This window comes from Salvia splendens, chromosome 8 (assembly GCF_004379255.2).
Source record: "Salvia splendens isolate huo1 chromosome 8, SspV2, whole genome shotgun sequence".
NCBI lineage: Eukaryota > Viridiplantae > Streptophyta > Magnoliopsida > Lamiales > Lamiaceae > Salvia > Salvia splendens.
Genome location: NC_056039.1, coordinates 23,893,075 through 23,908,402, shown reverse-complemented (window position 1 = coordinate 23,908,402; position 15,328 = coordinate 23,893,075). Strand labels below are relative to the sequence as shown.

Genomic DNA, 15,328 nt, shown 5'->3' with positions numbered 1-15,328 from the left:
TCCGCCTCCGTGATCTGCAAATAAAATTCCAAATAAATAAAACTAGTCAATCCAAATTAAGTCTTGTGAAAATAATTACCCATATTCCACCCCCTCTCTCACGTTCAAAAAAAACATATCCCACTCCTAAATCTCTTCCAAATCTTAACCACAACTAACTCCCAATTATAATCTCATGTTATGCAATATAAATCTCCATACCCCATCTCTCCGCCTAACACCAATTCTGCAGTCACTCTCAATTCAATTGTGAATCCCAAAATTTCCTCAAGGCGGAAGAGAAGGGATCGTTGTTCCCCTCTCAATCCTAATTCCACCAAGGTAACCATTTATCTATGTTCTACCTCACTAATTCCGCCATTTTCAAATCAACCCATTCATTCTTCCTGTCAGAAACCGAGAACTAAGAACTAAGGTGAGGGAGTTCCTGTTCCGTTCAGTTGCAAATCTGCAAATTGAAGGTATACACTTCTTCCACCCAATTCCATATTTGTGCATCTCATGGAGAACAGTAACTGAAACAAATCGATAATTTGAACAATCTAAATCAAAGATTCGAGCTTTAATTCATGAAATCAAAATTCAGAACTTAACTTGCGGGGTTGTAATCGGTGCTGCCGGGGCAGCGACGCAGCGGCTGCTACGGCGCCGGGCGACCTCGAAGCAGCGACGAACTCCGACGGGTACAGGGATTACTCCAATTAGGGATTTATGTTTAATTTGAGGATTTTCCCTTCAATTTAAGGATCTTGTTTTGTTCTTCTTATGAGAGAAATCGAGGGGGAGAGAGAGAGGGAATTGGTGGGTGTGCATTTGTAGTCTTCAATTTGAGTGTTTCAAATTTGAGAAATTTGGGTCTATTCTTGGAGAGGGTCGGCGGTTTTTGTTGGAATGGGAATATTTGAGTTCTTGGTTAATGTTTGATTTAATATGGAAGTGTACTATGTTGGAAAAGGGAGTATTCGAGTATGTGTGCATGTTGGGAATGGGAGTATACTTTTTATTCTTTATTAAATTTCTTTTCATTTTTGGTCTGCAAAAGGGATACGGATTGTTTAATTAAACTTTGGGCTAATTCTTTTAAATTCTTGGAAGTGGCCGTACCTATTTAAGTCTTTGGGCTTGGCTTGGGTGTTTCTGCTTCTGTTGTTGGACTAATTGTTGGCAAATAGAATCGAGCTAATTAAATCCGCGTGGTTCGTTTTATCTTTTGGCAAAATTATTGGAGCGTGAGTGGCTGGAAATAATCGAAAATTATAATCTTATTGATAAAAAAATTGCCGAAGTCATAGGGTGCACGAATCTTATTTATTGGCTTGATTTGTTGTGTTCATGATTTATGTATTATCTAAATGCTAAAGGTGAATCCTCGCAAGCGAAACGTGATACCAAGGGTAAGAAAATACTTGTAAATTAAGCAGTCGAGGTGGGCTTTCTTTTAATTAAGGACGATGTCCTAAATATTTTATCGATGGGAATGAAACTATGTTTATCATGCCGTTCTTTGATTTTAACGTGTGTATCTGATGTGGCTTTTGCAATTATTATGTAAATCGAATTCAGGTCCTTGTAGGGTCGCAAACCTTACTTGGATTAGTGTACACATATGGTAGACCGTGTGCTAGCGTATGGGTTGGCCGGTCTAGTGACTTGGTTTGTGGCCACATACCATGTCATGTATGTGCAGATATGGTTAACGTCTATGGGAAAATAACTGATCAGTCGACTTTTTACAATGGGAATGATTTTGAGTGCCTCAGGCCTTTCTAAAGCAAAACCCCGATGTTTACTTATGAATGGCATGATAATATTATTTTGATAACTTGTTTCCGGCATAAGTCCAATGAGTATTTTTATAGTACTCAGCCCTGCATGTGTTTTCCTTATGTATAGGTTGAGTGGCGACGAATAATTGGTGGTGTTGAGCAATTAAAATTGAATTTTATTTTGTTATCTTTGAACTACAAGTGTCGTTGTGTCTCCACACATGACGTCACTCTTTCTCGTGAACGCTTCCGCTGAGACATTGTTTTTACTCATCGTTTATTTAGCTTTGAACCTAATTATTTGGATATTTGAAAACTTGATATCTTTTGGATAATGTCAAACCCTTGGTCGTTTTTTTAAAATATTAATTATTGGTCAAACTCTTTATTGAAACCCTAGTTTTCTTCGTATGTTTATTAAGTTCTTTTAATCACGATCGCCCGTATTTATTAACCCTAAAGGGCGGTTATGACAGTTTGGTATCAGAGCCTCAGTTCTTTTCGCTTTGGACCCAAGAGTCTTTTTTTTTAGTCAAAATCCATTCTTGTATTAATTGGCTAAAGTGTTAAATGTCGATGGCTCAACACCACAACTCGTCACGCCCAACCATGAAAAAAGAGGTAAAAGTATTTTGGTGACTTTTGGATTGGATTATAGAATATTGGAAGTTGCAATGGGAAATTTTGCTTTTGGAGATTGAAGTCAATACTATGGTTTTGAAAAATATTGTTCGAAATGTGAGATGATATATATATATATGATTGCTCTTAGTTGATTGTAAAGTATGATTTTGCCAAATATGATGAATATTTTCAAGCATGGGAAATTGTATCTTTCTTGATGAGGAAAATATGTGAATGTATGTTGAACTTCCATGAGTGTTGGAAAATCTAATTTTCATTTTATCCATATATGGTGGGATTTACATGGTTTTGGAAGTTGTGGAACGCAAAGTATGATGTATGTGATTTTGATAGATACAAATGTATAGTGTATGAAATACAACTCCTATGGTGATGAACTTCTTGCTTGTAACCATATGTACCTATAAAATACGCGATAAATAATTTTGCGACAATAATAAACGTGGAGGTGTGAAATGTCTAATACGAGGCAAGTAACCTATGGGGATCTAGAAGTCGACGTACTGCGATTTGACGAAATACAAAATCAAACAAAATGAGCGAACCATTTACCTTGAGGGCAAAAGTTTTATTCTTGACGTGATACAACTATCATACCTACATCTTGTATACATATTCGTATGCATCTACATCATACTCTCAACATCATTTTGAGCCATATATCTTCCATATTCCTTTCTATCTTTGAGTTGATGTTGAGATTTCCATCTATGTAGATGGTCGGATCGTATTATGCTCCGATGCGTAATCGTTACGCCAGAAATAATAACTTCCCAGTTGAGAGCTACAGAGAATACGAGTGGGATGGAAAGATCTACCTTATGAGTTACGTCACTGAGTTTTACGATCGATGGATGGACGCCTACGCGTATGGGGGGGAACCAATCACACGGGAATCGCAAAGCTCATCCACACCCTACCGCCCTCTTGGAGCCAGTGGGTCGCCCAGGCGGTAGATTCATTCACATGGTATAGCCCGCCCAAGTACGTACCGTGAGAGGACTTGCCCGGCCTTTTAGGGGTACAACTTCCGGCCTTAGTGGCTGCATCCGATGGACCACCACGTTACCCACCTCCGCAGATTTTTCCGCCTGACCAAGCTCCCTTAAAGAAATATCGTTATGACAAGGAGCCACACGTCTCACGTGCTCCCAAAAGAATAAGGCTCGGGATGCGCACTTCGGCCCCTTCCAGAATAGACAGTGAGGTCGAGAGGATACTCATGAAAATCCCTTCACCCGTACACGCCGTAGAAGAAGATGAGGAGGAGGAGGAGGAGGAACCCCTCGAGGGAGAAGGGAACCCAAATAAGGAGAATGTTGGTGACCGAAGACGAGGAGGAGAAAGAGGAGGGAGAAATTTAGAGACAATAGTCATGGAATAGATTGTTTTGCTTTCCCCCATGTTTTGATACCTTATTGTTTTTGCTTGACTATTTACCATTATATTTCCACGTTTTGGTTTTTCTTCTTCCTTGGTTGTGATTGATACTAGGACCTCTGGAAGGCAACGTTTTGATATGCTATGGGGAATTTCTATCTTTTGCTACCTTGTTGGGCAATTGTCTTTTGATATTCTATTGTGCAATTGTCCTTGCTATTCTACTGTGTAATCGTCCTTTGTTATCCTATTGTACAAACGTCTCTTGCTATCCCATTGTGCAAGCGTCTTTTGCTATCCTATTGTGCAAACGTCTTTTGCTAATCCATGGTACAATTGTCTTTCTCTATCCATTGTGCAATTATCTTTTGTTTTTGTTGTACAATTGTCCCTTGATCCCTACTTATGAGATATTGCATGACCTTTTCAGCTATACAACATGACTATTGATAGATTGGAATAAGTGCAATAATAACTCGTTTGATTGATAATGAATCAGAATGCCGCCAATACGTAAGGTAAGAAATGGGAACCAGGAGCCTACACCGCCACCACCACCACCTCCTCCACCTCCGGTAGACCGGGAAATTGTGAAGTTGTTTCTAACACAAAAACCACATGTCTTCGATGGAATGGGAGAGTCGGAAAAGACTGAGACTTGGATACGCGCATTGGAGCGTATTTTCACAGTTCTGATGTGCAACGATGAGGAACGAATGACTTGTGTGACCTACAAACTAACTGGGTCAGCCGACTTTTGGTGGGATACCAAGATGAAGACCACGCCACGAGATCAAGTGGGTAGAATGACTTGGGAGAACTTCAAGGAGGAGATATATAACAAGTACATACCAAAGAGCTACCGAAAAGCAAAGGCGGCTGAGTTTTACAGCTTAACCCAAGGGCGCATGTCTGTGACTGGATATGATTGTGCACACCGCGATATGACTCGGTATGTACCTGAACAAGTTAACACCGACGAGAAACTGGCCGATAAGTTCTGTGAGGGTCTAAGGCATGAGATAAAGATGGCATTGGCTAGTCGTGGGAGACTTACATACGCGGAAGCGTTGGCCCTCGCAATAGATGTTGAGGCAGCTATGCCCAAGGAGAGGGTGACGGAAAACACTACATTGGCTTTACCTCCACCACAACATTTCCGGGAGAAGAGGAAGTGGGATGAGAATAGGACCCACTATGAAAACAAGAGGTACCAGCCCACCCAAAACCGACCACAGTATGGGGGCAGATAAAATTTCTCTAACCAGAGGGGTGACTTCCGACCCAAACCACCACAATGCAATGTGTGCTCCAAGTACCATTTCAGAGAGTGTAGAATGCAGAACACTACCAAGTGCTTTTACTGTGGGGGAAATGGCCACTTCTCTAGAGAGTGTCCGAGCAAGAATGTGAGGATGGGGTCAAGGCAGAACAATCAAGGATTCCGTCAGCAGTCGAGGGCACCACCGGCGGAACCAAGGATGAATCGTGATCAACCTCCGCGACAACAACAACCTCACCGCCCAAGACTTCCCTCCCAGGCTAGAGCACATGCGTTGAGTTATAAGCAACCCAAGACTGAATAAGGGAGTCACGAGAACGGAAAATTGGCAGGTATGGGCAAAATCCGCGATACACCTATTGTTGTATTGTTTGATACGGGCGCATCGCATTCTTTCATATCAGAACTATGTGTCGACACATTAAGTTTGCCTGCTAATAAATCTGAACATAAGATGATGGTGACCTCACCGGTAGGAGGGGTAATAGAGATTTCTCGAACATGCTCGAATATAGAAATTGTTATGGGAGAACTTAAGCTAGTTGCGCACAACTTACAAGTCATGACAATGGGGGATATCGATATAATCTTGGGAATGGATTGGTTAACTGTGAATTTTGCTACTATTCATTGTAAGAAAAGACAAATATCATTACAAGCCTCTGGAAAAGAACCAATTGTGTATCACGGAATCACGATGAACCGGAAAACGTCTATCATCTACGCACTCCAAGCCACTACGATGTTGAGAAAAGGGCGTCCTGCCTATCTTGTCTATCTACAAGCAGATGAGAAGAAAGAAAGGAAAGTGGAGGATGTTGCTGTGGTACGAGAATTTCCAGCCATTTTCCTGAAGCTTTTCCTGGCCCACCGCCAGATCGACAATTGGAGTTCACAATCGACCTAGAGCCAGGGTCAGCACCTGTGTCTAAAGCCCCATATTGAATGGCGCCTAAAGAGTTGGAAGAACTCAAGATACAACTTCAAGAGCTTATAGACTTGGGTTTCATTAGACCCAGTGTTTCACCGTGGGGCGCATCTGTGCTTTTTGTGAAGAAGAATGATGGGTCGATGAGGATGTGTATCGACTATAAAGAGTTGAACAAAATGACCCTCAAGAACAAGTATCCACTGCCGAGGATAGATGACCTATTCGATCAACTCCGAGGAGCCGGTGTGTTCTCAAAGATGGACTTAAGGTCCGGATACCATCAATTGCGGGTCCGAAGAGAAGACATACTGAAGACATCTTTTCGCACAAGATATGAGTTTGTGGTAATGTCGTTTGGGTTGACGAATGCACCTGCAGTATTCATGGATTTGATGAATCGAGTATTTCACCCATACTTGGATAAATTTGTTTTGATCTTCATAGATGATGTACTCGTCTACTCGAAGAATGAGAAGGAACACGAGGAACACCTGCGAATCACTTTGGAGACGTTGAGGAGTGAGAAATTGTACGCCAAATTCAGCAAGTGTGAGTTTTGGCTTAAGGAAGTAAACTTCATTGATCACATTGTGTAGGCAGAAGGAATCTGAGTGGATCCCGCCGAGGTTGAGGCGGTACAACAGTGGAAAGCACATTCAACACCAAACGAGATTCGGAGTTTCCTAGGCTTAGCAGAATACTACCGAAGGTTTATAGAGGGATTCTCCAAGATACTACCGAAGGAGAAGCTAACTAGTGCACAGTTTCTAGTCGTGCCAGAGCCTGGAGTGAACTATGTGGTATACACGAACGCTTCAAAGGTGGGACTTGGCTGCGTATTAATGCAAAAGAACAAAGTGATTGCCTACGCATCCCGATAATTGAGGCCACACGAGTTGATCTATCCAACCCACGACTTGGAGTTAGCAGCGGTAGTACACGCCTTAAAGATTTGGAGACATCATCTCTATGGAGTTCGATGTAAGATCTTTACGGACCACAAAAGCCTGAAGTATTTTTTCGAGCAGAAATATTTGAACATGCGGCAACGAAGATGGCTCGAATTGGTGAAGGACTACGATTGTGGCATCAATTACTACCCCGGCAAAGCAAATGTAGTGGCAGATGCTTTGAGCCGAAAGGACCATTCCCAACTGGCTACTTTTCTCACCAAAGAAGAAAGCCTGATATGCGAGTTTGGCAAGATGCGTTTGGAAGTGGTGAGAGCACCTGAGACAATGGAAGGACGAATTGACACCTTAGTTGTTGAACCTGATATGAGGTCGAGAATTTTGGAAGCACAACGGATGGATGCGAAATTGGAGGAAATTCGTGTAGAAGTGCAAACCAGCGAATCTGGGAATTTTAGTGAAGAAGGTGACAACGCCCTTACTTTTGAAGGAAGACTATGCATACCGAATAACGAGGAACTCAAAAATAAAGTTATGAGTGAAGCACATGAGACTCCTTACACCACCCACCCAGGAAGTACGAAAATGTATCAAGATCTGAAGAAGTCCTTTTGGTGGAATGGTATGAAGAGGGATATAGCTCATTTGTTGAGAGATGTTTAGTCTGTCAGCAAGTGAAGGCTCTACATCAACGACCGTATGAAAAGTTACAACCACTAGAGATTCCTGAGTGGAAATGGGAGCACATCGCCATGGATTTCGTGACGGGATTGACAAGGACTCTGAGAGGGAACACCGCCATTTGGGTAATTATAGACCGACTTACTAAGAGTGCGCACTTCATACCGATTCTCATAAGCTATGGGTCCAACAAGCTAGCTCAAATTTACATAAGGGAGATAGTCCGATTGCATGGAGCCCCAGTGACTATCACGTCCGACCGTGACCTAAAATTCACCTCAAGATTTTGGATAAGTCTACAGAAAGAGCTTGGAACTCAATTGAACTTCAGCACAGCATTTCACCTGCAAACTGATGGACAATCCAAGAGAACGATCCAAACTCTTGAGGATTGTTGAGGGCCGTGGTACTCGACTGAGGAGGAAGTTGGGAGGCAGCACTACCACTGATTGATTTCGCCTACAACAACAGCTTTCAGGCAACGATAAACATGGCACCGTATGAGGCATTATACGGAAGAAAGTGTAGATCGCCGCTCTACTGGGATGAAGTTGGCGAGAGAAGAATACTTGGACTCGATGCAGTTGAAGAGCTGGTTGGAATTGTTCGACAAATTCGTAAAAGGATAAAAGAAGCTCAAGACAGACAGAAATCATACGCGGATGTCCGACGAACCAACTTACAATTCCAAGCTGGCGACAAAGTTTTCCTGAAGGTGTCCCCATCAAAAGGGATAACACGATTTGGCGTCAAGGGCAAATTGAAGCCTCGATTTATTGGGGCTTACGAAATTCTTGAAGGAGTGGGCTCTGTTGCATATCGATTGGCGCTACCACCAAGCCTTGAAAATGTGCACAACATTTTTCATGTGTCGCAGTTACGGAAATACATGTTCTACCCAAAGCACGTGATCCATTACGAAGAAGTCACCTTAAATCCGGACTTGAGCTACGAGGAGAGACCCCAATCTATTTTGGACCGAAAGATCCAGAATGTGAGAAATAAACTTGTTGCTTGTGTGATAGTACTTTGGGAAAATCATGGGCATGAAGAAGCCACATGGGAGAATGAGGACAAGATGATGGAATTGTACCCAGAACTCTTTACTTGAGGGTAACAAATTTCGGGACGAAATTTCTGTTAAGGTTGGTAGGATGTAACGCCCCACTTTTTGAACCCTAATTTTTGAACCCTAAAGTACTTGCATTAATACTTTCAATGTTGCGAAGTCCGTGGATTAATTGTCGAGTGGAATTGTTGTTGGATACTTTTCGTGACCTAATTTTGAGTTGGAATTTTGACTGGGTCAACTTTGTTGAATATGTGACGTGGCTGCTTTGAATAATTGATGTGGGGTAAATTTAATTGTTTTTGAAAAATTGATAATTTGTTATGAGAGCTAGAAATTTGTGAATTAAATCACAATGCGAATCTAAATAATTCTTTTCCGTGAAGAATATTTATTCGGCTCAATTTCGTGTTGGATCCGATAAATTGAATAAATACTACAAAAAAATCCGTAGCAGCGCCGCCATAGCGTGGACGACGGCGAGGCCCCGTAGCAGCGCCGCCGCTAGACAGATCTGACCGGGCGGGCAAGAGGCAGCGGTAGCAAACCGCAGTGCCCAACCGGATAGCCGGCGAGGCAGCTACTTCACCGCATCGGGACGACTCCGAAGCCGCAGCCGCGCGGTGCCGTTTAGATGGCGACAAGTCCTCCACCTGCCTAGGGTTTCCCGATTGAGGTCCCTATCAGTCAAGAAGAGGCGAGCTTCGACGGCGCGGAGGGAGCGCCGACCGGAGTAGTGATACGCAGAGAGGTTCCATCGGCGACGTTCCGGCGAGTAGAGTGGAGCGGCGGATTTCTGATTAGGTATTTGATTCCCTCAAATTGGGGAAAAATAAGAGAGAAAGGGAGAGAGCCGACAGATGAGGAGTATAACTCCAGATTGGGCCATTTCTTTTGGGCTTTGGTGTGGATTCTTAAAGGATTAGAATTTGGGCCTCCTTGATCTTTGGGCCAGGAGGTTCAAGAAATAAAAGAGTTTTTCTCCATTAAGTAATTTGGCCAGAAGAATAAAATAAAGTGGGCCATATAAGGAAGGGAGATATAGAGTTGGGCCACTACAGTGAAACCAGGCCTTGTGTTTAATAATTAAAATTTTGAGCTACCGCTCTAAATGGATCCGGGATTTTCCGAAGAGAAATTCCCCAAGCCATGGAAGAAAAGAAATTATTAAAACGCGTTGAAATAGTGCCCAGTAAATAAATAGATGAGAATTTTATTAGTCACATAAAGTATTTCAAGATACTTAAGGAAAATAATCCGGGAATATATTATACTCGAGCAGTTCGGCAAGACTCCGGATAAATTAAATTGTTGATTTAATTAAAGATTTAAGACTTCTAAATTTAGAAGGCAGGAAAGAAATAATAAGCACACGCTTAGGCATGCATACATGCAAAGTAAATAATTACTTAAAGCCAAATTTAAGTATATTATTTATTATAAAGGAACGTCGTCGCTCGACGAGTAATCTCAAGTCAGGGAGCGCCCGTTTGAAAGAGTTTGAACAAACGAGGTGGGCTTCTTTTTCTTTCAGAAATGTGTTTTATGTGAAAGCATGAATATTTTGAGATGAGTTGTCATGCCTAGTTTTTATTTATGATTGCCTATCTGTTGGCTATGCCAAATCAGTTAAATCGAATTCGGGTCTCAGCAGGGCGGCAAACCCTACTCGGACTAGTGTACACATAGGGACCGTGTGCTAGTGCTAGCGTTGGCCGGTCCAGTGACCGTCGTGGAATGTGGCCACATTCCCGGTTCACACAGATCAGATATGGTATTTCATGAGAAGTTTTATGACTGCAGTCTACTTTCAGAAAGAAATAAACAGTTTTAGTGACCGGGAATTGTTTACAGAAAAACCCCGTGTTCACTGGCTGACAACTAAAAGAGAAATGTTTTCGGCATGAGCCCACTGAGTATACCAAGTACTCAGCCCTGCATATTGTTTTCCTTAATGTGGGAAAGAAAATGAAATAAGAAGTACGGTAGCTGATGTAGTATGTCTTCACACATATTATATCGTCTTGGTACTCTTCCGCTGCAAGATCTAGAATTTGCTTTAGAAAAGACTAGTCTCCTAGAAATTTACTCTGATTCGATACGGTTGTACCCTTTTATCACATTCAGACAATGTTTTCCCTTGAATTAAGTACCATCTATGATGAGTTTGAGACCATTTAGTAAGTTTAGTCGCGAAATAGCTACGTTTTCTTTAACTAGAGAGTTGTGGTCGTGACAAGCTTGGAGTTGTGTAGTATTTTAATGCTTTGAGAAATTTAGTTCTTTGTGCTCTTATTTTGTACTTACTTTCCAGCATCTAAACTCTCTAGTTAATGGTTCTTGGGACCTAATCTGTAAGAGCTTTGGTGTATTTATTTCTCGAAGGGTGTTGGCGTTTATTTCTTGTTGGTGTGTTGGGTGAAAAAGTTCTAAAAGCGTTATCCAAGCGTACCATTTTTGGCCTTCACCTAGACTTGTGTTCTTATTGTTTGCTTGTTTATAGAAGTTTGTCTAAGCTTGTTATAGAAGCCATTGTAGGGATTGGCCGAAAATATTTGAAGAAGAAAAGAAAAGATAAAAATAAATAAAATTGTTGTTGCTAGTTTCATTTAGTTGTTCTCAGATTTAATCCCCCGTCTCTCATGTCAGCTTAGTCACATTACAAACTCTGCAAAATAGCTAATTAATTACACTTTTTGAGCCCACCATTTAGATGTCATTTTCCTAATAAATTAGCTTCCCTAACTTACATTTAGGTTTGAAAACTTTAGAATTAATTTAACAGCCTTCTACTTAGTTCTTTTCACTTCTTTTACTTAGGCAATTTTCGTGAAGAAAAATGTTGGTCATCCCCTATAATACCAAGATATAATCTAGAATTGAGTTATAAGATTATTTTAATTATAGGGGTTAGCTATGACTAATTATCTCATGATTATTCATCTAGGATTGAGTTTTATCTCATGAACCAAACACACTATATATTTAATCTCATGATACAATCTTGCAAACCGAACACTCCCAAAAGTTTCTATATTTCCAAAGTGTTGTGATTTTCTCATGACTATTCTTATTTCATCCAAGTAGCCCAGTTTACTATGTTGACCAATCTATAATGCAGTTTGTTTGTTTTATTTTAAGTTCATTTTGTGATTTCAGTTTATTTTATTTCATTTTCAACTTTAGTTCCTATTTTGTTCTTAAGTGTAGTTTAAATTTTAAATTTCATATTTTCATTCACTCACCCCTAAGAGCATCCGCATCGGTGCTTGTAGCCGTGGGGAAGGACGGCGTCCGTGCTGTCGGCGCGGCATGCCCCTGTCCGCCGCTGTGCTCTTCCCGACAGCACGGTTCTGCTCGATGCATCGAGCACGTCCGTGCCGTTGAGCAGGGCGACGTAGCGGCGTTTCTATTGGCCAACGGCAATGACGTTGGCATTTTCTTTTAAAAAAATTGAAATAATACCAAAAATTAAAAAAATTTATTTTTGGATTCCCAAAAATATAGCCGTTTTATTACCGTTTTTTTTTAAAATTAATCCCAAAATCGTCTATAAATACACACATTCATCATCCATTTTCACATCAAATTATCTCTCATTCATATTTTTTCATACAACTCATCTACATCTTTCTCTCTCACTCAAACCCTCTCTAAATTTAAATATGTAATTTTTAATTTTTAGAATTTAAATTATGTTATTTTTATTTTTTAGGACATTAATTATGAAATTTTTGATTTTTAGGATTTTAATTATGTAATTTTAAATTTTTTAGTAATTAGTAATAGTATTTTGGGTATTTTTAATGCATTTTAATATTGTGGAAATGTTTTTATTTAAATTGAATAATAGAATGGTGAGACCCTTGAGCATGTCCTTGCGGAAGAGCATGGATGTGGGTGTTGTGCTCTTGCCAAAGAGTATGGAGTAAAAAATAAAAATGGGTTCGAGCCCACATTCATGCTCTTTGGCAAGAGCATGGATGAGGATGCTCTTAGTGTGGCCGTATGCCAAAAACTTCTAGTGTAGGGATTCATAACGGTTACCATCGTTCCTCATGGTATCGACACCCTAACTTGTCATATACTAACTCATAGGGCTGGCAATTTTTGACACGACACGATAACACGACACGAACCGGCACGAAAATAATGGGTTTGGGTCAGAGCTTATTGGGTTCGTGTCCTTATCGGGTCGACCCGTTAAGGACACGAAAATTTCGTGTCGTGTTCGTGTCGTGTTCGTGTCGTGTTCGTGTTATCCGTTAACAATACGTGTTCGTGTCGTGTTCGTGTTATCCGTTAACAAATAATATTTTAATATTATTAATTCTTATTATTTTCATTTTTAATAGGTTTAACCGTTATCAGGTCGTGTTGTTATCGAGTCGTTATCGTGTCATCTCGTGTACGTGTTGTTATCGTGTCGTGTTGACCCGAATTGGTTCGTGTCGTGTTCGTGTCGTGTTCGTGTCTGAGGATTTCGTGTCGTGTTCGTGTTTGAGGTTTTCTTAACGGGTCGTGTTCGTGTTTGCTGTTATCGTGTTCGTGTCGTTATCGTGTCGACACGATAACGACCCGACACGCACGATTTGCCACCCCTACTAACTCATACTATTTTCGTCCCTTAAAAATAGAAACTATTTCCATTTTGATCCGTCCCTTAAAAATTAGAACTTTCTATACTTTCTATTTTAGGAAGAGGACCTACAATCCACAAACACTACTTTTTTCTCTTCCTCTCGCTTACTTTACTCATTTTCTCTTCATCTTTCCTACTTTACCAATTATTTTCTCTTACTTTACTAATTGTCCGTTTTAGAAGTTTCTTTTTTTCAAGGACGGAAATAGTAGTATTTTTTTAAGTGGGAAATCATAAGTACCGTTGAAAAAAGTAACACGTGCACACAACACAGGTGCAAAACCCCTTCTTTAAGCCAACAAGAGATACATATATAGAAGAAGTGACGAAAGAGCTACAATTGAGCTTTGAGATGAAACATCTTGGAGATGCAAGGAGTATTTTGGGCATATATCTAGAGAAAGAGAGGCAAGGGGGGAATTGAAGTTGATTCAGTCCGATTAAATATAGAATATCCTAAAGAAGTTTTAGATGGACAATACAAAAGTCATAGTTGGCAAATCGTGCGGATTGGATCGCTATCGGGTCAACCCAATATAGACTTAACCCAATACGGTCAAACCCAACCCTAATCATCGTGTTCTTATCGAGTTCCAACCCAACGGATTCGTGCGGATTTCGAGTCATCCAAAAAAATATCAATCCTCTTTTAATGATAGTAAGTTACTATACATTATAGCTTGACGCTACACAATAACGACCAAAACATGATATTATATAATTAAAATTTGATATTACACGATAAAATAAGATATTACAAAATTAAAATAATCAATTTAAATAATTTTTAAATCCGAATAATAAAATTAAAGTATATTAAAATTAAATCTAAATAATAAAGTTAAAAAATTAAAATAATTATTTTTTAATAAAATTTAAGTATGGAGTAATATTTTTTATTATGAAAAATAATTAATAATAGTATTAATCATATTTATACTAATAAAATTAAAGTATAATATTTTTTAATTAATAAAAATAATTAAAATTAAAGTTTAATATATTAATTACTTAATCAAATAATCAAAATAATTATTTTTTTTCTTAACGGATAACCCAACCCGACACAAATCCGACCCAACCCAAAATTTTCGGGTTCTTATTGGGTCGACCCTATAAGGATCCAATCCTAAACGTGCAAGTGTTCGTGTCGGGTTAACTTCGTGCAGATTCGTGTCGGATCAAAAATTGTCAGCCCTAACAAAAGTAGCATCTATACCTCTGGCTCAACATTTGAGATCATAAATGAGTCAAAAGTTAAGCATAGTTCAAGAGAAGGAAGAGAGAGATTAGACATTATATGTTCCTGGGAGAGTAATATGCACCATGAGATGTACAAGTCCCCAAGTAGCTCATGCTATCAGTGTGGCTAGTAAATATATGTCAAAGTTTGGCAAAGAACCTTGGACTAGAAATTTGCTGGTAAAACTGAAGATGCTCTAAAGGTTATTGTAACTTTGATTATGCATGAATCAGAAACAAATTAACAATAGAAAATCAGGATATGTGATCAATTTATATGGCTCTTTAATAAGTTGGAAATCTAATTTGCAATTTGTAGTTGCATTATCAACAACCAAGACCAAGTACAATGCTCTCAGTGTGAAATTGAAAGAAGGCATATGTGGCTGAAAGGGATCATACAGGAAACCATTGCTATTTCAAGATAGCTGTCGAGATACATTGGAGCAGTTGAAGTCAGATAAGAGTTGATCCAAAGTTATATATGTACATGATGCTGAAGATGGAATTTCTTCTTCGACACAAAATCAAGAAGAAAGACTATAGAGCTAGGAACATGTTCATTTGGAGATCATTGACTTAATAAAGCTTGCACATCTTTCTCTCATGGACATAGATCAATTCGATCGAAACAAACCACACAACATCTTATGCAGCTTAGCTCACTAAACATTCAATTAGTTGTAGACTTAAGGACTAATAATAGTAAATTCATTTCCCCCCCCCCCCCCCCAATAATAGCATATACTTGACCAAAAATAGCCATAATCACAAAGAAG

The 15,328-nt window shown here is 39.7% G+C and overlaps 1 long non-coding RNA gene across 1 annotated transcript; it reads left to right on the top strand.

The window, feature by feature from the left end:
- On the top strand, positions 1-637 carry LOC121744470. The gene is made up of 3 exons (XR_006038617.1): positions 1-321; positions 394-461; positions 587-637. It is a non-coding gene; the product is annotated as an uncharacterized LOC121744470 (long non-coding RNA).
- Positions 638-15,328: the final 14,691 nt, after the last annotated feature.